The 21205-nt window shown below is 40.6% G+C and overlaps 1 long non-coding RNA gene across 1 annotated transcript; it reads left to right on the plus strand.

Annotated features, from left to right (window-relative positions):
• The first annotated feature begins 14294 nt into the window (after positions 1-14294).
• Positions 14295-15022, plus strand: LOC133713203 (uncharacterized). The gene is made up of 2 exons (XR_009847872.1): positions 14295-14520; positions 14647-15022. It is a non-coding gene; the product is annotated as an uncharacterized LOC133713203 (long non-coding RNA).
• The last annotated feature ends 6183 nt before the right edge of the window (positions 15023-21205 follow it).

Consider the following 21205-nt stretch of genomic DNA (forward strand, 5'->3'; position numbering starts at 1 on the left):
CTAAACCACTATGTGGGAGTAGCTCATGCCAAAATGGATTCTGCCTCTCTTGTTCGCCCTCCCCCACCTGGCCATTTCAGTAAGGTTGCCCAAAGGATTTGAAAGAAAATTTGTGTCTAGACGACTATACTTGGGCCGCATGTCTAAACCTTGATTCACAATGTCTTATTAAAATTAAAAAAAAAAATACAAAAATACAAAAAGAGTTTCAAATTTGTGCGTCACGGAGGATGCAAAAAATTGTGTTCTTGCCTAATAGTGGCTGGAACTTGCTAATATACTTAAGAGGCCATTGGTATTGGTCTGGGCACATATACAAGAGGCATTTAATATGCCTAGTATGGTATTAGCAGTGGAGGAGGTCAAATCAATATTTTTGCCAATAATTGTGGCGAAAGCTGGGTTGCGAATTGTTGGCAGCGAAGTAGTTTTAATTACATGGCCTCGCAAAGGATGGTTCGCGAAGGAAGACTGGCGATTAATATATGTATACTATGTATAATTAAGAGGGAGAGAGGCTATTGTTCAAGTAATTTTAGTCAAGCCAATACAAGTGGCTTTGGAGCAACGACATTATAAGAGTAGTGTTGATTCAAGACCTCTTTAGTCAAGACGAGGACCTTTGACTTCGAGGTCTGGGGGGCAATGTTTGGACCCAAAATGAACATTTTGGCCTGACAAGACACGTCTTGGAGAAATTGAGCCAATGTCAGTGGCTCAAGCTATATATTGTCAACAAGCTCGAAATATATATTTAGAGGCTAAATAAAGCCTACTATGGAAGCATGGAAGTATGAAAAGTTAACTTTAGCACATTTTCCTACTTCGGCTAGGAGAAACCAAGCTAAACAAGGAAGGAGGGGCGGCAGACTAACCAAATGAAATCTAAATGAGCTAAAATTTTCCAGATTATTCTAGAAAGCCCAAGGATCATTTCTTATGAAGAGTTCCAGAGCTAGATTTGAGTGGAAGGCCTTCAAACAATCAGTCCAATTTTCTACAGAAGCAAAACTGGAAAACTGGACCTGTAAGAGGTCCAGTAGCATTTCCAGCCCAACCGCATGGAATAAAGCTCTGAAAATTTGTCAGGATGATCTACACTCATAGTGGAACATTTTTTATGAAGAAGTCGAAGGCTCATTCTAAAGGCTTGTTGGAGAAATAATTGAAGGAATAAAGGGGCAGAAACTGACCTAAAACCAGCTCAATATTCACATGTTCATGTTTCCTACCCACATGAAGAAAGCTAGATGCTTTTCTTTTTTTCCTTGGATATATTTTTCTACAACAATCTCTTTAATAGATCATCATCACTTCCATGTTTTTGCACCTTCATGCCTTGCTTTCATTTCATCATTTCTCTATCTTTTCCATATTTTAGAAATCACTTTCATACTCCACTTTCATTATTTTTCTTCCACTCATCATTTCACTCTTCTTTTTCTTCCCTATATAAACACCTTCTCCTCTCATTCTAAAAATACCCATTCACATACAACAACAACATCTCTAAGATGATCTAAGTTCTCTCTAGAGCAAACCTCTCTAAGAGCAACTCCTCTCCTTCTCTTTCTCTTAGCGGTGATCACACTCCTAGTCCTAGTCTTCTCAGAAGCCGACTTTCAGTGCCACCAAACCCTCTGTCAACGTACTTCGGTCCTAGTCTCCTCGAGAGCCGATTGTAGTACCACGACCAAACACCAACACCAAAACACATTCACAACACAACATCAAAACATCTCTAAGATGATCTAAATTCTCTCTAGAGCAACCTCTCTAAGAGCAACTCCTCTCCTTCTCTTTCTCTTACCGGTGATCACACTCCTAGTCCTAGTCTTCTCAGAAGCCGACTTTCAGTGCCACCAAACCCTCTGTCAACGTGCTTCGGTCCTAGTCTCCTCGGGAGCCGACGGTAGTGCCGCGACCACAACGGTTACAGAACCAGCCAAGCAAGGGTAACGCCCTAGCAACCCAGCCAAGCTAAAGTCACGCTTTAGCAAGATCTCAACATTTCCCGGTGATTTCGCTCTGCTCAATCTGCAATATTGAGTATCGACTTGTGAACAAGAAGAAACTTCAGCAAAGTCCTCACCACAAGGCACAAAGAATCCCACGACGAGGTTGGTGCTCTCCTCGTCTACAATCGCTTGATAGAAGTCAGGTCAAGGGACACCCCCGACGACCGCACCCGAACGGTGCTGGCACGCCCGCGCAAGAAAAGAGACTGTTGACCAGCTGCAACGAAATTGGAGCTAAACAGGTGTGACACCATTTCTAGGTGATACGGCATAAATGGACACTCTCGCTACTCACCGTGTATGTTGGTAATCTTGGTAAGGGTGTAGTTGGCATAGTGACCGGTCATCAGGTTTGTGTTTTTTGGGCCCACAAATGTGTTTGAAACAAACTCTATGGTTTATGGTTTAATCTTTCTTTTTACCTATATACGTAGTTTTCAAATACTGGTCAGAAATGTATATATCTTTTTACATGTTTTTAAACCTAACCAGGGTGAATCCCCTATTGAGTAGCGAGGACGAAAACTCACCCCTACAACAATTTTGGATGCAGGTATTGTGCACGTGAACGGGACAATATTGGAATGAGCTGAGTGGGCCAAACAAGTTATTTTATGTATAACTTATTTGTAATATTTTTCAGGTTCCGATTTCTTCCACTTTTAAATGTAATTCAATCATACTTTACTTTGGATGTTTGGTACTTTGTCTTTATTACAACTCGTTTTCGTTGAAAAGTTTTTCGACTTAAAATCGCCTCAAAAATTTTATTTAACGCTTCCATTTCAACTCTAATGTCATACTTTTAGAAAAAGTACTACTTGTTTATTTTAGCTGTTTATTTTAAATGCCTTGCGTATCTCTAGGATCATACCTAGCGTGTGATTCCAAGGTTCGCGACATTGTAACATGGTCGATTTGGTGAGGTGCAAATCGGGGCGTTACAACAAAACCTTGAAACCCTTTCAGCCACCGCCGCACACCTTGAATCCCTTTACACCAGGAGTCCAGAACTGGTGGCAGAACAACCAGAACCGGCCGGAAACCTACCGAACTGGCCATCGAAAGCTCCAAACCACCCGCAGAAAATACTCCATCGGTTCACCACCTTCCGGACCTTCAATTGCTACCAAATTTTGCCAGCAGAAGTGTCTTGATCCTAGGATTCAGGAATTGGAAGCAGAACTCTAAAAACTGGTCTAGAAGTTACTGAACCGGCCGTCGAAGCGAATGAACCTCTTGCAGAAAAACCGGCAGAAGAAGAAAAAAAGAGGAAGTTGGTGGCCCACGTGCAGAAGAGAGAAAGAAGAGGTGCGGCCTAGCAAAGAAATAGACAAGGCCCAGAGATAATATATATATATATATATTTAAAGGAGGCGTGGGCCAGAAGAAGTTGAGGCCCAGAAGAAGAAGTTAAGGCCCTGCCTTCTGATACTCAGTAGGCCTGGGCCGAAGCAAGAAAAAAAAAAAAAAGGGGGGGGGGAACAGGCATGGGCCGAAGCAAAAGAAAAAAAAAAGGGGAGCGCGCCCACCAGCCAACCTCCGGCCCCTTTCAGGCGAGATTTCTGGCCACTTTTCCAGCGACTTTCCGATAACTATTTCGAGGTACTTTTTACTAAAAGTTCCCTCTTTTGAAGTTTTCTATTGTTTTTCTCTTCTTTTTCCTCAGGGACTTGCAACCTCCTTTCTTCTACCCCCCTTTCTTATTCATAAGGAAGACCAAAAGCCGAACTGTGGGGGTTCGTGCTCACTCCAAGCTTGGAGCTTGTAGAGTCCTCCAAATTTAGAGTTTGTTGAGAAGTTATGATCGACCACAAACACATCATTGTTTCGATCTAATCAAATATCTCTTGGAATCAGATTTCTTGGAATTGACTACGCTCATAAATCCCTAATTTCTTGGGAGCGATTACACTCAGAAATTTTATATGTTTTCGTGGTAGCAGCCTTTTTCACTCCGAAACTAACCCTTTTTCTTGTTCTCTTTCAGGATGAGTAAGCTAAACAAATTGGACTTTGTTCCATTAGGAACAACTGGCTCTGGATATCACAAGTGGATTCGTGATGTCCACCAACATCTCAAGACCGATGGAATCCTGGATACGATTCTCGAGCCTAGCCAGGACATGCTAACTGTTGAGCAAGCTCAAGCTTTGGAAGCAAATAGAGCAGCCTTGGAGGTAAATAAGGCAAAAGCCATCATCCTAATGACTCGTCATATGGATGATTCGCTCCAGTACGAGTATATGAATGATGAAGACACTAGAAGGCTGTGGGTCTCACTCAAAGAAAGATTTGGCAACGTTCATGATTCCCCTCTTTCTGTACTAGAAGCGAGATGACATAGCCTCCGCTTCTGTGATTTCAAGTCAGTTATTGACTACAACTCGGAAGCACTTCGCATTAAATCCTTAATGAAATTCTGTGAAAAAGATATCACAGATGCGATATTAAGTGAGAAGACTCTCTCTACCTTCCCCGTCTCTGCATTGATGGTTGTAATGAACTATCTAATTGATGTTACTGCAAGACGGATCACAAGGTTTCATGAGCTCATTGGAGCTATGAATGTCGCTAAAAAGCATGACAACATCCTTGTGAAGAACTATAATTCGAGACCCGTGGGAATAGAGCATATTCCGGAGTCCAATTATTGTCGCGCCCCTAAGGGAGGACTCCAAGAGTGAAACCCTAAATCTAGGGACAATTCTGGACGTTTTGGTCCATATTCTCGCTCTAATGAGGAAGGTAACCTCCAAAATAGGCGAACACGGAATCGAAGAGGTTAACGTGGAAAAAGAGAGGGAGGCAACGCCTCTGACCATGTTGGTGGAGCCACCAACACTAACAGCCATCCAAATGACGCTTTCAAAGCGCCTCAATCAATGGAATCTGAGCACAGAGATGTATGTTCTCGATGTGGAGCATCTGGTCATTGGGCACACATTTGTAGAGCTCGTGAAGAAATTGTCACCGCCTACAAAGCATATTGTGAAGCAAGAGAAGCTCACTATGTGGAATAAGAAGATCAAGAAGATGATCTAGATTAAAGGGTTGAAGACTTCAAATCTGGCTGGGATTAATAGATCGCCAATTCTATTTAAGTCTTTATTTTTTCAAGAGATGTAATAGGCTATTGCCATATATTTTGTAGTAAATGCCATTGATTTAGTTTTTCTTCACATAGGCTCATCCAAATTGAGTATGATGTCTAGGAAGGTTTTGAGATAAGTGGTACTTAAGCGAGCCTTGCTCTACCGACATCTCTCTACTCACCTGGTCATATTTATTTTGGTGTTACTGAAGGAAGTCAAACGACTACCTTTGTTTTGCATTAGCTAGCATTTGGATTAGATTCTCTTAATGGTTAAGAGACAATGAAGTACACCGTTGACTTATGAATAAAATTTCGAGTTCTTTTCATTATGACTTCATTTTAATTTTGAGCATATTCCTTTGTGACTACGATGGCTCGACCATAAGGATTAGTTCAAGGACACGGAATAACCCAAATTCCATTTGCCAAATGGCACCTTGATTATTGTCACAGAAACTCTCTACGATCCTAGGGCGAATCAAACCCTATTGAGCCATTCGAGCTAATGGTTTCCATGTAGGAACGCATATAGAGAACGGAAATAAGTTCCTTTACAATACCTCTAATGACTGCGAACGAAGACGCATCTTAGAGAAGTTTATGTGTCTCTCTAGTGGAATCTATGTCACTATTCGAGCTATTAAATCCAATAAAGTTATGAGAGAAGATCTCTTGGATTTAGACACATATTGGCTTTGTCACGACAAGATAGGTCATCCTAGTCATGATATGATGATCCGTCTACTAAAGACTTCACACAGACATCCATTCTTTCGAGCGAAATGAAGCTAGAATCAAAAGTGGATTCCTGGACTAAGTGTGACTGCCGCCGATGCCTCTGGCGCCACCGCCGTCCATCACCAGCATAGGGCTAGCACAGTCCATATCTATGACGCCATGGATGGCATCCATATATCATGGTGATGTCGCCCTCGCCTGGGTGATACTGCAATCACCAACTATGCTTCAAATAGCGTTTTAGACGCTCATGCCCAACCAAAATCCTCATTGGTTGCTTCTAAACACTATCCCTCGTTTTACAAAGCCCGTTCCTTAGGGCATTAGGACTGAGACCGTCCTATGAAAAGGATATGAAAATACTCATTCTGTTCTTACACAGAATCCCTAGGGATTCTGTGGACTGATTCAACCAACTTGCGGACGATTAAATATCTCATGATGTTGGTTGACACGCAAACACGCTGGTCACGTGTTGTGCCATTGTCCACTTGTACTGCTGCTTATGCTACAATCCTAGCACATATCATATGACAACAGACTCACTCCCCAGATTATCCTATTCAGTCAATTAGACTTGACAATGCTAGAGAGTTTACATCGAAGACTTTCGATGGTTATTGAAATGGGACTGATGTTGGACATCATATTCCCATGTACACATCCAAATGGTCTCGTGGAAATGACTACGATGGTAGTCTGGACATTGGTAATGTGCACCAATCTCCTTATATCCGCTTGGGGTGATGCAATATTACATGCAGCTATGCTAATTCGTCTACGACCCACCACCACTCAATTTACCTCTGCGTTACAGCTAGTGACTGGGTACCAGTATCATACTTACACATATTTGAGTGTTCCATTGATGTGCCAATTGCGCCACCACAGAGCACTATGATGGGTCCTTATAGACGAATGGGCCACTAAGTTGGATTTGAGACTCCAACAATCGTCCGCCACTTAATGCCCTTGCTAAGCGATCTCCTTACCGCTAGATTTGCAGATTATCACTTTGATGAGACAGTCTTCCCGTCGTTAGAGGGAGATAAGAACACGAATGTTCAGCAGAAATGACAGAAATTGTCGTGGTCTGTCCCCACTATGTCTCATCTCGATCCCTACTAAAGTGACGAGATTACAGAAATATGCTTCAAACATGCCTGCAAGGATGAACGTCCCTACGAGAGGACGTAGCGCCATCCTACACGGAGGTAGGCATGGCACCAACGTCGTAGAGAGTGGCACTCTGGTGTTACAGGCCATAGCCCCGGCTAGGATGCGTGGGAGGCCCGTGAGTTTGAATGATACTTTAGTACAACCCAATCCTTGGATCATCGACACTCAAAATATGTCTCATGAGAATCTTTCGGATTAATGTTATTGTTGGGGGACGCCTCAACATCAGAACCTATTCCTGAGAATATAGAGCTCTATGAAAATTACACTAGTGTACATGAGACGTGGGATAGAAACTCCATCATTATCGATGATGTATTTGCGCTTTTCATTACGCATGAGTTTGTTGAGTCAGATGATATCAAACCACGCTCCGTTGATAAATGAATGCCAACGTAGAGAAATTTGACATAAATCGAAAGTTGCAATCCAGGTTAAGTTGGAAAGTTGGATTCTCTAAAGAAGAGGAAGGTTTTCGAGATAGTGATGCCGACACCTCCTAACATAAAACCTATTGACTAATGGGTCTTCGTTAGAAAGCGTGATGAGAAAAAGAGATGGTAATCTTGCCTTATGGCGCAAGGCTTCTCACCAAACGCCCTGGAATAGACTACTTATAGCTATGAGACATATTCTCTCTTAATGGATGTCATTGCACTCCACTACCCTGTCAGTTTGGTAATTTCCGAATAACTGAACATGCAGCATACAAATGTGGTCACTACGTATCTCTATGGGGATCTACATACGGAATATAAATAAAGGTTCATTGTGAACTTCATTCACCCAAGTGAAGTGGCTCTAGACCATGGACTGCATTTGCAATGAGGTTCAATGCTCACTAAAGTGACGACTTGGTTGGGAAGAGATATATCAATGCCCTCGCATCTCTAAGACAAGTTCCGGATTCCATCGCGGTTCATGTTGGACATGATTTTCATTGGAAGACCTTAAAGAGTTAAGGGAACTCGCTGAACACTTGAAATCCGAGTTTAAGATGAAGGATTTTGGGAGAACATGATTATGTCTCGGTTTGAAACTTGAGCATGTGTTGATAGATGCTTAGGCGTTTTGACAAGGTCAAGCCTTCAAGCACCCCATGATCGCCGTAGTCTTGATCTTGAAAATGATCTTCTTCGTCTAAAGGATGATGATGAAGATGTGTTAGAGGCAGAAGTGTCTTACTTAAGTACAATAGGAGCATTATTGTACTTAGCTCAAAGCACAAGACCAGACATCTCATTTTCCGTGAACTTGTTAGCTAGATATAGCTTTGCGCCAACGCGACGCCATTGGATTGGTGTAAAAGATATCTTTTGGTACTTGAGATGTACGATTGATATAGGCTTGTTCTATCCCTACAGAGAGACGATGGATTCAGACCCGTCATATGTCAAGAACGCCACCAATAGTGGTCTGCGTTCCCTCTAACGACACAAGAGTTTTGGAAGGTTTTGCTGATGCTGGGTACCTCTCTGACCCATACAAAGGTCATTCCCAAACTGGTTAAGTGTTCACCATGGGTAAGACTGCAATATCTTGGAGGTCTACAGAACATACCGTAGTCGCTATATTTTCGAACCATGCAGAGATTATTACTCTTCACGAAGTTGTTTGTGAATATGGATTGGATCCATAATTACGCATGTTCGAAGTAATTGTGGTTTGAAGTCTACCACCAATGAGCCTACGATCATTTATGAGAACAATGCGCTTGCATTGAATAAATTAAGCAAGACTACATCAAAGGCGACGACATCAAGTATAATCAGCAACAACAGACTCTCCTCAAGATCAAAGTGAACTAGGTTCAATCTGAGGACAGTGTGGCAGACTTGCTCATTAAGTCTATGCCTAAATTCCATTTTTGAGAAACATGTTGGTACCATCATTTGCGAAAGTTATCTGAACTCCCATGACCGTAGTCATCAGGGGGAGATACAGATATCAGGGGGAGATGTCTACATGTTTGGTCTCGAAACGTGAAGGGTGTGTTGTGCTCTTTTTCTCACTGGGTTTTTGTTACTCGGCAAGGTTTTTGACAAGGCAACTAGAGGAGCACCACATTTGGGCGACACAAGAGGGAGTGTTCAAGTAAATCCAGAATATGTGTCTAGCCCAAACTCTAGGTTACTTGACCTAGTGGTAATAGGGTTAGAATTAGAGATAATCTCAGAGAATCTTAGAGATATCCAATCAATGTAATATTACATTTCTTTGTACAACTCTGGTTATATGCCTTGTAATCCTCTATATAAAGAGACCCCTATTATCAATGAAAGTACGACTCAATTCTCTCCCAATTTCAGTTTTCTTTAAGCAGTATATAATTTCTCAAAACTTCGGTTTGTTGATGCATGTTATTTTAGCACCTACTCATTGTATCATTGCATGTCATTATTAGTTTGTTTTCTGTTGCACACTTTTTTTTTAATTTTTCTTTTCTTTTTTGTGTTTTGGTTGTAATGGAGGGACTCAATCTTTCAACTAGTTCAATATATTCCAGCTAATTTCACCACCCTTTCTCATCACTTGGGTTGACCATAATATGTCTGTACGTGCTAGCTGTATTTGCAAGGTTTTCTCATATTTGGTTTCCTAGGACTTTAGAGTTTTGGTTTTTAGTGTTTTTTCTTTTTTCCTTTTTGAATGTTCTCCAGGCTCTTTAATGAAAATCCAATTCCTTTTTAGTCGCAGTTGGCATTCATCAATTTTGGGCTAAAATTTTTTTTTTTGCTTTTGCATATAATAAATTAAATTTTCACATGGATATCAAACTCAATTAGAAGAGGTCAGTGACACAAATTGAGGTAGCAAACTACAGTGACACAAGGGCTCTCTCTAATGACCTTATAATAAGGATTTAATAAAGACTTTCAAAACACCAATTGGATGACTAGAGTTCAAAAATAAAAATGTCATCTACTCTTGATTAGCCTGTTATTTGAAAGTCGGGATGAAATCAGCTGTTCCCATTATTCTATTACAACTCTGTCCCCTCAACATGATTGATCCACAGAGATTAAAAAAATATTTTCTTAATCTTTTATTCCATTTTTTAATCTCTATGGACCAATCATGTTGAGGAGACAGAATTGAGACACAGAAATCTGGGACAGCTGATTTTATCCCTTGAAGGTCATTAATTAACCTTATATATTAATTATAACTACTCATTGGAGTCTCTTTCTATAGTGTCATGGATATACACATGCTTGAAAATTTATTGAGAAATGCTGGCAACCTTCCCCTCCAACCTTTCCCTTTTTACCTTTCCTATTCATTGTTCGCCACGTTTATTCCATTATCCCTGAAAATTAGATAATTAATAGACTAAAAAAACACATTTTCAATTTCCCTTTGTACCCCTATTTATCTTCATCTGCATTAATTTTCACATTTATCAATTTCTTCTTTTTCTTATCTTCATCTCCATTAATTTTCATATTTATCAATTTCTTCTTCGAGAAATTTTAAATACACACCCCTAACTACTTAATACACATCCCTAATATTTTATATTTCAAATTAGATTTTATAAGTAAATTAAATGACCAAAATAGACATCTATGTATTAGAAGAAGAAAAAAATTGAATCGCGCATTTATATATCTCTTTTTCTAAATATACATATTTCTTTGGACATGAATTTGAAGACCTTGTTCAACAATCTTCAGTTGAGATATGTATTCTTTATCTTGTATTGAATACAATTCAACGTATAGCTCTTGAGATCCACCGTCGTTTTGGAGGTGGTAGCCAGTAAGTTGTGAGAGTGAGTAGAGTAAGAAAGCAAAGCATTTTGTTTTTTTTTTTTTTTTTCCCTATCAGTTTTTAGTTTTCATCTTGCATAAACATATTGAACATGTAGTGCATGAAAGTGTAAATTTTGCAGACAATATTGAAAGTTTAAATTTTGAAGGACTTGCAAATGTTCGAAATCTTTATATTTTTAAATAATAATCTTATATTAGTATTTTCTTCTATGTTTGATACTCATATGCAAACATTCTAATTAAATCCCAGGATTCTCATATGAAAACATTCTAATTATATTGAGATTTAATATGAGTATTTCCAGCAAAAAATAGAAGAAAATATGTAAAAGAAAATTATGAAATCTCAATATACTAATATATAATACTCATATTAAATAATAATCTTAATACAGTCAAATAATAGGATATTTCATGGTTTTAGACATTAAGGGTATTTTAGGTCATTTGGGTTGTGTATTTAGTCTAATATTAGAATGCAAAATTAAATATGTGGTGTATTAAGTATGGGGTGTGTATTAAGAAAATAGGGGTGTGTATTTAAAACTCCTCTTTTTTTTTTTTTTTTTTCCACAATTTTTTTATTTATGTTGACATAAGCATATATTCTCATGTATTAGCGATCAACAATACTGCATTCAATTTATTCTTTTGCTGCAAAATTTCCTACAGATGCAAATTAGCTGAGATCTAACTCCATGGCATCAATTTTACCATCGGGGATATCCTTACATTGTTACTGTCATCCATGTTTCTGACTGCCACTACTGCATGGACACCTCCATAATGCAAGAACACGCGAAATCAACACCAATACCCCGGGTCGGACCCGTCATTTGGTCCGGGGGGTCTAGACCCCACCTGCTTTTCGGCAGATACATATAATTGTATGTTTTAATTAATTAAAGGGCTAGATACTGGTTACTACCCTGTGGTTTAGGTCCAAAATCAATTCAGTCCATGAACTTCTAATTTCATAAAAAACAACCATGTACTTTCAATTTTGATCTAATAGGTCCAATTCGTTAATATTCTGTTATGGGTTCAAGTTATAGTTGGATTATTTGTTGAAAAACTATTTATTTGATAGATTTCTAATAGTGGGACTCACTCCTAAATTGACTATGCAGGCCACCTCAACACCACATCATAAAACATAGGCCATATATGAGTCACGTCAACAAGTTAAATGACTTAATTGACAGAAGACTAACAAATTGGACCTATTAGATCAAAATTGAAAGTGCAGAGGTGTTCTTGATGAAATTAAAAGTTCAGGGACTGAATTGATTTTGGACCCAAGCTATAGGGTAGTAATCAGTATTTAGCCCTTAATTAAACTTAGGATTTTATGTATATGTTCGGCAACTGGATCTCCCCCAATTCATTTGTACATAAATATATAATATATTAACCCTCCCACACTCTAAGTCCACCCATGTGATTGTCAGGCTTATATTTTTTTTAAAATAAAAACAATAATATTAAGGTTGTAAAGAACTAATAAAATAAGAGATCAGAAAGTTAAAACAGTAATAAATAGGTATTCTTATATGATTAGGATTTTGACAGCCATCTCTATAACCCTAAGTTGGGGTTTGCGCGCAATCCCTCTTTCTACTCCGTAACATATTCTCTCTCTCTCTCTCTCTCTAATCTGCAACAAGAGAATTGTGAAAGGTGCGATACCCTTTTTTTTTGCGGTATTATATTTTTTTCCATTTTTTTATGCTTTTGTTTGATTGACTTATTTGAATACTCATTGTTTATATGCAATTTTTTTATTTTTTTATTTGTAGATGAAAAAGTCATCCACACAGAAGACACTTGATAAGTGGTTTACTAAAAGAAAAATGCCTGAAAACTCCAAATCTAGTGCTACCTTACCACAATATGATGTTGAGACTCAAGAGGCTGAAAATCGTGCTAAATTTCTAAGAACTGAAATCAATGAAATTCAGATTGATTCACTAGTATGTGATCTGAGAAAACGTTCGAAAATTTGGGAATATCATCCTAATCTGCAAGATGAAGTCCTACGTGCTTATATTAAACTTGGTCCATACCGGCCTTTACTTTCAACATATCCACCGAAAGGAAAGCGCAACTGTAGCTTTCAATCTTCGTGTATTTTCTTCATGGTTAGAGTATTCTCCAACTGAAGATAAAGCTTTTTGTCTACTGTGTTTTCTTTTTAATAAGCCCACCAGCCATTCTGGCCACAAAGCTTTCACTATCGAGGGATTTCAAAGTTTGAAGAAAGTAAGAGATGGAAAATGTTGTGCTTTTCTGAGTCATATGGGCAAATATTTTGACTGTTTTCATAAGAATGCTGTAAGAGCCTGTGACGACTTGATGAAGCAACCCCAGCATATACAAAATGTTGTTGAAAATTATACTTCAAAACAAATTGCAAACAACCGTCTACGAGTCAGAACTTCAATTGAAGCAGCTCGATGGCTTGCATTTCAAGGTTGTGCTTTTAGAGGTCATGATGAAAGTGTTGATTCAATCAATCCTAGTAATTTCGTGAAACTCTTAGAATTGTTGGCTTCATATTATGAAAAGTTGCTGAAACTATATTACAAAATGCTCCAAGAAATGCTTCTTACACATCGCCAAAGATTCAAAAAAAAATGTTACAGGCATTTTCATTAAGAGAAAAAAGGCCATTCGGGAACAAATTAATGATTAAAAATTTTGCATAATTGTTGATGAAGATCGTGATGAGTCAAAGAAAGAGCAAATGGCTATAGTATTGAGATTTGTTGACAAAGATGGTTTTATTCGGGAGTGAGCGTTTTTTTGGGCTTGTTCATGTCTCAGACACCAAGGCATCGACATTGAAAAAGGGAATATATTCAATGTTATCGAATTACAATTTAGATATCCAAAATATTCGAGGCCAAGGATACAATGGTGCAAGTAATATACGAGGTTAGTAGAATGGGCTACAAGCTTTGATTTTTGAAGGATTGTCCGTATGCTTACTATGTTCATTGTTTAGCACATAGATTGCAATTGGCTTTAGTAGCAGCATCAAGAGAAGTTATTCCTATATATTCAAACGTTTTTTACTAAATTGACTGTGAGCCCCGGGAAAAAATGTATCGAGCTTAATGGAGATCGTATGTGAAATTATTCAACGATCTCGATAAATGTCAAGATGCTCGAGGAAATTTCATAAATTTTCATAAAGTGAAATCCTCAATCGAGGAGTTGGATAATAAAGTACATGACACGACGAGTTCGTGAGAATTTTCGGGGAATTTTTTGGACACCCGAAGTGTTTATAATGAATTTCCGAAGTTTGGAAATTATGGAAATTCATTTTAAATAAATAGTATTTGTCCTTATGCGATCTGGGCCGTTAATTAACCACCGCTTGATCATGGCCGTCCACAGCTAATTGGATCAATCTATATATATAAAAATCTGGATTAGTGGGAACAGCAGAAGGATCGAGAGAGGGAGAGAACCAGAGTTCTCTGACCGAGACGGACGCGACCCGCGACTGGGTCCGATTGGAAATCACTTCTCCGGCCACCTCTCTGCGGCGGACCACCGGCAACAGCTTCGTCTCTGCGTCGCCTACCTCCCTGCATCCTCAGATTGTCCATGCATCGACGATGAACGGAGAAACAACTATTGGAAGCTCGGAGACTCCTCCGGCGAGTTTCGGCGATTCCGGCCACCATCTGGGCTGTAGTTGGTATGAAATTTCATCCCCTCGTCATGCTCTACACGTTTGTGTACATAGTTTACGAATTGGATTAAGTTTTGATGTTTTTCGTTCTTAGGTGACTTCGGCTCCGTCGAAATTCTTCGACGCCGGTAGCTTTTCCGGCATTGCTGGGCTTTGTTTCTTGCTCGACTGCAACTGTAGGCAAGATATTGGCCAACTTTCTGGGTAGATTACGTCAACATCCTCAGTCCCTCAGCTACCTAGTTTCGGCATGTGGTTTGGCTTGATTGCAATGGGATTTTGAAGGTATATTTCAAACCTCAAATCAAGTTTTGATCTTGGTTTGGTTCTTGGAAGATAGGGAACTGAGTTTGGTTTGGTATGGTGAGATGAAATCTCTATCTGATATCGATTGTGTTAAGTTAGTTTACTGATGGCTTTTGGAGTTTATGCTCGAATTAGGAATTAAGTTTGGTGGAGTTGATTGTTTGTATGTGTTATGAACAGTGTTGTGGTTGAATTCGGATTACCCTGGTTGTGTGTTCAAGTTTATTAAGTTGTTGAGAGTTGATAATCGGGTATTGTGATCTTGAAGTGGATAATTGGTAAACTTGATGTTTTGTTATGGTTTATAAGGTAAATTGTCAAGGAAATGGTTGTGAAGAGTGAACTTGGTCACGTGTGATTTTGGGTGTCCTTAGTAGTTTGGACACACCTTGTGAGGCTAATAAGTAAAGAAATGAAAATAGCATATTGGGTGGCCTTAGTAAATTTCGGGTACGCCTGATATGTTTGAAATTAAGTCGTTGCTTGATTTACTTCGACATAGTCGTAATTGGTTGATATTGTAATTTCAAGTAAATGTTCGGTAATTTGGGTTAATTATCGAACCAGTATCGATTGGTCAAATGTGGTCAAACTGGTCAATGTTGGTCAAACTAAAAAGTGTCAGTCAACATAGTCAAATGATCCACTCCTGGTCAAACTAGGAAAAGTTGGTTTGGATGATATATTAATCGTTGAGATTTTGTATAATTGTTCAAAAGATATTGACTATCGAAATGTCGGAATTTAGGACTCCAGTTACCCGAGGAACGGAAGGTTCGCGACTCTCGGAGTACGTGAGAGAAAGCATCGGAATCCAGGTAGGGATTCAGGACTCTCCTCGGTTAGTGATTTTCTTATATATTGTTATCAAATGATGCATGTTAGGTGGTACGGTTTGGTTAAGTTCAAATGCAACGCATACTAACCAAATCGTGAGAAAATGTGTGATGGCTTGAGAGCGAAGGGTGGCTCTGACTTCCTTGGGTTCGATCCCCAAAACCTCCGGAGGGTTAGTTACACCGGTCGGACGGTGAGCGATCGCAATGACGACCCGATCCGTGTGTGTAGCTAGGTAGCGGACGCTCTCGCTACGCTTACCTGGTGATAAATTAAATTGAGGTAAGGTCGTGTAGTGGGTCTATGGGACCGGCCATCAGGTAAAACTTGGATTTGGCGCCGTATTTATTTAAGCATCATGCATCGGTTTTCAAGTTGAAAAACACTAAAGTTTGTCGTTCCTTTAAATATTTGGTTTAAAGCATGTGTTCATACTGGAGCTCCAAACATTTATCTGTTGATTTTCAAACCTAGTCGAGTTAGAGTTCCTGTTGAGCAGTGAGGACGAAAGCTCACCCCTACAACAGTATGAATGCAAGTACTGTGCACTAGTGACGGGACAATAGCGGATGGAGCTGGGTGTGCAGAACAAGTTCGGTAAATTACCGTGTGAACCTTATTCTAAATTCTATTTCTCGAACTTTGTGTTCTGGAACTTGTGGTTATCTAGTCTCGTGTCATCATTTAGTTGAATTCTCTTCAAGTGAAATTCAACCTTGTGTGAATCTTTATCCAAGTTCTGAACGAGTGAAATAGATTTCAGCAACTCAAGTTTTTCACCTCAAGCATATTTGTAGCTTCCGCTGTGTTTATACAAAAAGTTTTTCAAACAAAATGCCTAGCGGTTCTCTAGGATGTAAATCGAGAGTTCGGTTTATGTTTTAGAGACTCGCGGCACTGTGACGTGCTTAAGCTGGTGAGGTGCAGCTTGGGGCGTTACATTGACTTTTATTATCAGTATTCTTGGTGCTTCATGCAAGTGCAATGATGAATTTCAAAGTGCTCAAGCAGAAGAGATTGCATATTTGACTTCAATTGATGAACTAGAGACTGGAAGAGGACTTAACCAAATTGGAACTTTGCAGCATGCTGGAGATACTCGTTGGAGTTCGCACTTCAGATCTATATCTAGTTTGAGACAAAGGTTTAGCCCAACTTGTCAGGTTCTTATGAACATAATTGTGGAAGGGAAGAGTCTTGAAGCAGGAGATGTAGATTCAGCTTATGAGTCAATGACATCGATTGTATCAATTTGTCTTCATCTTACATCTCATGGAAGAAATTATGGAGAATACTAATGAACTTTGTCTGGCTCTAGAAAGTCAATCTCTAGACATTTTGAATGCCATGAGTCTTGTTTCCTCTACTAAGGCATTCATTCAAAAGTTGAGAGATGATGGATGAGATAGTTTATGTACTTACATGAGCATTTGCCTAAACCATAATTAGCTATAATGAGCCACACTCATGCTACCGCTAGCAGTACCAACATCTATCAAGAGTGTGACCTACGGAAACACCACCAGACAGGCTATCCCCTGAGCTCCAGCTTAGCCCAAGATCTCCGCTGACGCGCCGCCACGCACCGCGCCAATATCACCTCGCTGAAGCATCAAAAGCTGGGAATATAAGCATATCAATCCCACATCGAAAACAAGGAAGAGATCAGTCTCTTCCTCACCTATAAAAGGTCCACTCCTCTCTCTTCATTAAATACGCACTTACTACTTACTCAACGTTATCCTATTAATATGAATACATTGAGTAATTTAGGCATCGGAGTAGAGAAGACCGCTAACCGCGGTCTCCCTCTGACACCCTGTGTATTTTATTTGACAGCTAGCAGAAACACCAGGATCTTTGCAAGTAGATGTCCGCCTCACGGACCAGCTTTAGCCGAGATTTAGCCACCGCTGAATCTCAGACATCAAGGCAAACATGGAGCGTGAGCAGGAACGCAAGGAAAAGTCCGAAGCTCAGAAACAGGTGGCCACGCTGATGTCAAGATTTGATGAACTAAAGAAGGTGCTGGAAGAGAATGCTGACCCAGCACATAGCGAACAATCACAAAGTGCTAGGCATAGTCGACCCAGCGGTGGAAGGTTGATACCAGCACCAATCATACAGATGTAGGTACCCCTGAACCCACCTGAGTTGGTAGGACTGGGTCCTCCACCTCCACCACGTCTAATGATAGAACAGGAGGCGGAATCACAACCGTGCACCAACCGCAACGCAACCAGGGCAAGAATCCAGGGGAAACCCACCGGCCCCCAGGCGGGAGTTAGCGCAGCGGAACCTCCAGGTAGCACCCGTTGGCGTCGCAACCACGCTAATCCTGGAAAGAATGCAACAGCTGGAACAAAGATTGATTCGGGCCTAGGTAGGCGCCTCAACGCCAATCCAAAACCAGCTCTTTGCGTCAAGGCCAGGTCCGTTCACTGCCAGAATCTTGCAAGCCATCAGACCAGCACATGCAAAAACGCCAAAAATGGTACATTACAGCGGCCTCACTGATCCTTTCGTCCATATCGACACCTTCAAGAAGGTAACTAACAAACAAGGGATTCGATGACGTCACCCTCTGCCATTTGTTCAGCGAGACGTTGGATAGTGAGGCAATGAGCTGGTTTTTCGAATGCGCACCCGGGTCCATCGACTCATTCTATACACTATCGAATGCCTTCCTGTCGCGGTTCATCCTCTTGGCCGCAGGACATCATAACACAAGCCAGCTGTTCAACGTCAAGCAAGGCACATAGGAAACATTGAAGGCGTTCGTCACAAGGTGGAGAGCTGCGACATCTCGATGCCGCGACCTTGACAAAACGATGGCACTAGTAGCCTTCAATCAAGGACTCCTAAAAGGACCATTTGTCTATCATCTCAACAACAATTACCAAAACGCCGCGTATGACCACGTCATGAGCGAGGCCGTCCTCCACGCGCAGGCAGAGTTCATCACATATGGAGAAACACCACCGCCTCCATAAACGCCCCCCAAGTCAACTCAGCCTTCCTCCAGCCGACATGAAACAGCTAATAAATCTCTCGCCACACCCCAAACTGACAAAAAGAGAGAATGGGGCAGCAGAACAACTATCAGAGCAAGCGGCAAAAGGATTAGCAATACCACAACAAGGCCAATCACTCTTTCCACGGGGACAACCGTAGCAAGCAGGCAGAGTCCTCCCAACGGTACGCAATGTTCACAGTCCTCACAGCTTCGTATGAGGAGATATACGATCAGTGCAAGGATCAAATCCCACTGCCACCCCCCAAGAAAATACATGAGAGTAGGAAAACTGGCAAGTGGTGCAAATACCACGAAGACAGCGGTCACAACACCAACAGTTGCAATGCCCTTAAAATAGCAATCGAGACCCTGTATCGAGATGACAAACTGGAACATTTCAAGGTACGACAACCACCACCAGTAGTCGCCAATATCGAGCCCATGCGCAGCATCAACACTATCGATGGCGGCGCTCCAATCAATAACATGTTTCACAGGGCAAGGAAGTGCAATGCATGCGCCAACCACCCTAAGGAAGTTTGCAACATCCGCTATGAAAGATACGCTAAGCTACCAAGATCTGGATGGGAGCCCATAACCTTCTCCGAGGAAGAAGAACGCAGAGTGCATCTCCCCCACGACGACCCATTCTTGATCGACACAATACTCGAAAAATGGTCAGTAGGGAGGGTCCTGGTTGATAATGGATCCGCTGTCAATGTCATCTTCAATGGTTGTTACAACCAACTCCAGCGGAACAGAAAGCTACTACAGGACCATGAACCGCTACTTATCGTTTCTGGATTATAACTAGAACCTCCCTTTTTCTGGATCCATCTTTTGTCTAACCCTTTTAGTATTGTTACTATAGAATGGTGTCCTTTATTTATAACGACAAAAAAATGGATTTCTATTTTATGTTTCTCTAGCGACGTCACACAACCACTGGGCCCTTTTTCTGTATCCATCTTTTGTATAACCCTTTTAGTATTGTTACTATAGAATGGTGTCCTTTATTTATAACGACAAAAAAATGGATTTCTTATGTTTCTCTAGCGACGTCACACAACCACTGGGTTCTGACTATATGCACCTATCCATCGGTGCTAGCCCATGCACAGCGGAGATACACACCAAGTTCATCGTCATCGACTGCTTCAGCTCTTACAATGCCATCATTGGCCTGTCGGCACTTAACAAGTTAAAATGCATCATTGCTGGATACATGCTCCTCATGAAGTTCCCTACACCTAACGGCACGGGCTGTGTCAAAGAAAGCCAACAGCTAGTACGGGAATGCTATGCGTCGTCATGAAATCCTAATGGTAGGAAATCACCTACCGCTAACAGACAAAATCGATGACCCCAGAGACGACAAAAAGAAGTATGTAAAAAAGGAACCTGTCAACCCAGAGACATCGCTACAGGTCATCAGCATCTCTGACAAGCATCATGAGCAGACAGTCCGCATCGGCGCACAACTCTCCCCCGAGATAGCGGCGGAGCTCACACAATTCCTGCTGGAAAACGCTGCTGTATTTGCATGGTCCTAAACGGATATGCCAGGCATCTCCCCTGACATTATTACACACAAGTTAAGCATCAAACCATCCTTCTATCCAATCAAACAAAAAAGAAGGGCCTTCGACGAAGAAAGATATCGTGTAATAGGCAAGGTTCTAAAAAACGCTAGGCGCTAGTCGGGCGGTGGCCCGAGGACTAGCGCCTAGGGGCCTAGGCGAGAGTCTAGGCGGGGACTAGGCGATTTTTACTTTTTATAATTTTTAATTATTTTTATGATATAAAATAGATAAATAATAATGTTTATGAATTTAATAATCATATTTATTATTACTTTATTAGCAAAAACAAAAAGAAAATGTAATATATGTCACCTCTTTATTGGGTCTCTATGCAAGTCTATAAGTGTTATTGTAGGCTTGATCACATACTATCCTATAATCTAATAAAACCCAACAAATGAGTCGAAGACATCATCTATAGCTCTATCTCATCGGGGGCCAAACTTGGAAAATCCCCAATTTTCCATTTAGAACCCTAAAGTCCTTAACTTTCAATTCAGCAGGTTGCAAAACTCAATCATCAACGTCAGTGAAATGACTGACTCTCCATTTCTCCTTGACTCAATCCCTTCATCAACCTAATCTCCAGCTTCAATTCCCTAAATCTGTCATTGCCACAATCTAAAGTCAAAATCCTACTTCTTGAATGAGATGATCAGTTTTCCCCCATTCTTGTGAGAAAATTCGTCGAACAATTTCCATGAATCATCGCACCTATCGTACATGTCTATGAGAGCAGAGGAGACGAATAGATCTGACTCAAAGCTAAAGACCAAGGCCTATTCGTGAGCTTGCATGTCGGAGTGAAGATCCAACAGAGTCGACCAGGATTTGATAGCGCAAGAAAAGGAGGATCAGTTGGGTCTCAGAGAGAGCTTTCACATTGACGGAAAGGCTCGGAGAGGTTTGACAGAGCTACTGCTTCAGTTTGCAATAACTTAGTTCCAGG

Source organism: Rosa rugosa, chromosome 5 (genome assembly GCF_958449725.1).
Source record: "Rosa rugosa chromosome 5, drRosRugo1.1, whole genome shotgun sequence".
NCBI lineage: Eukaryota > Viridiplantae > Streptophyta > Magnoliopsida > Rosales > Rosaceae > Rosa > Rosa rugosa.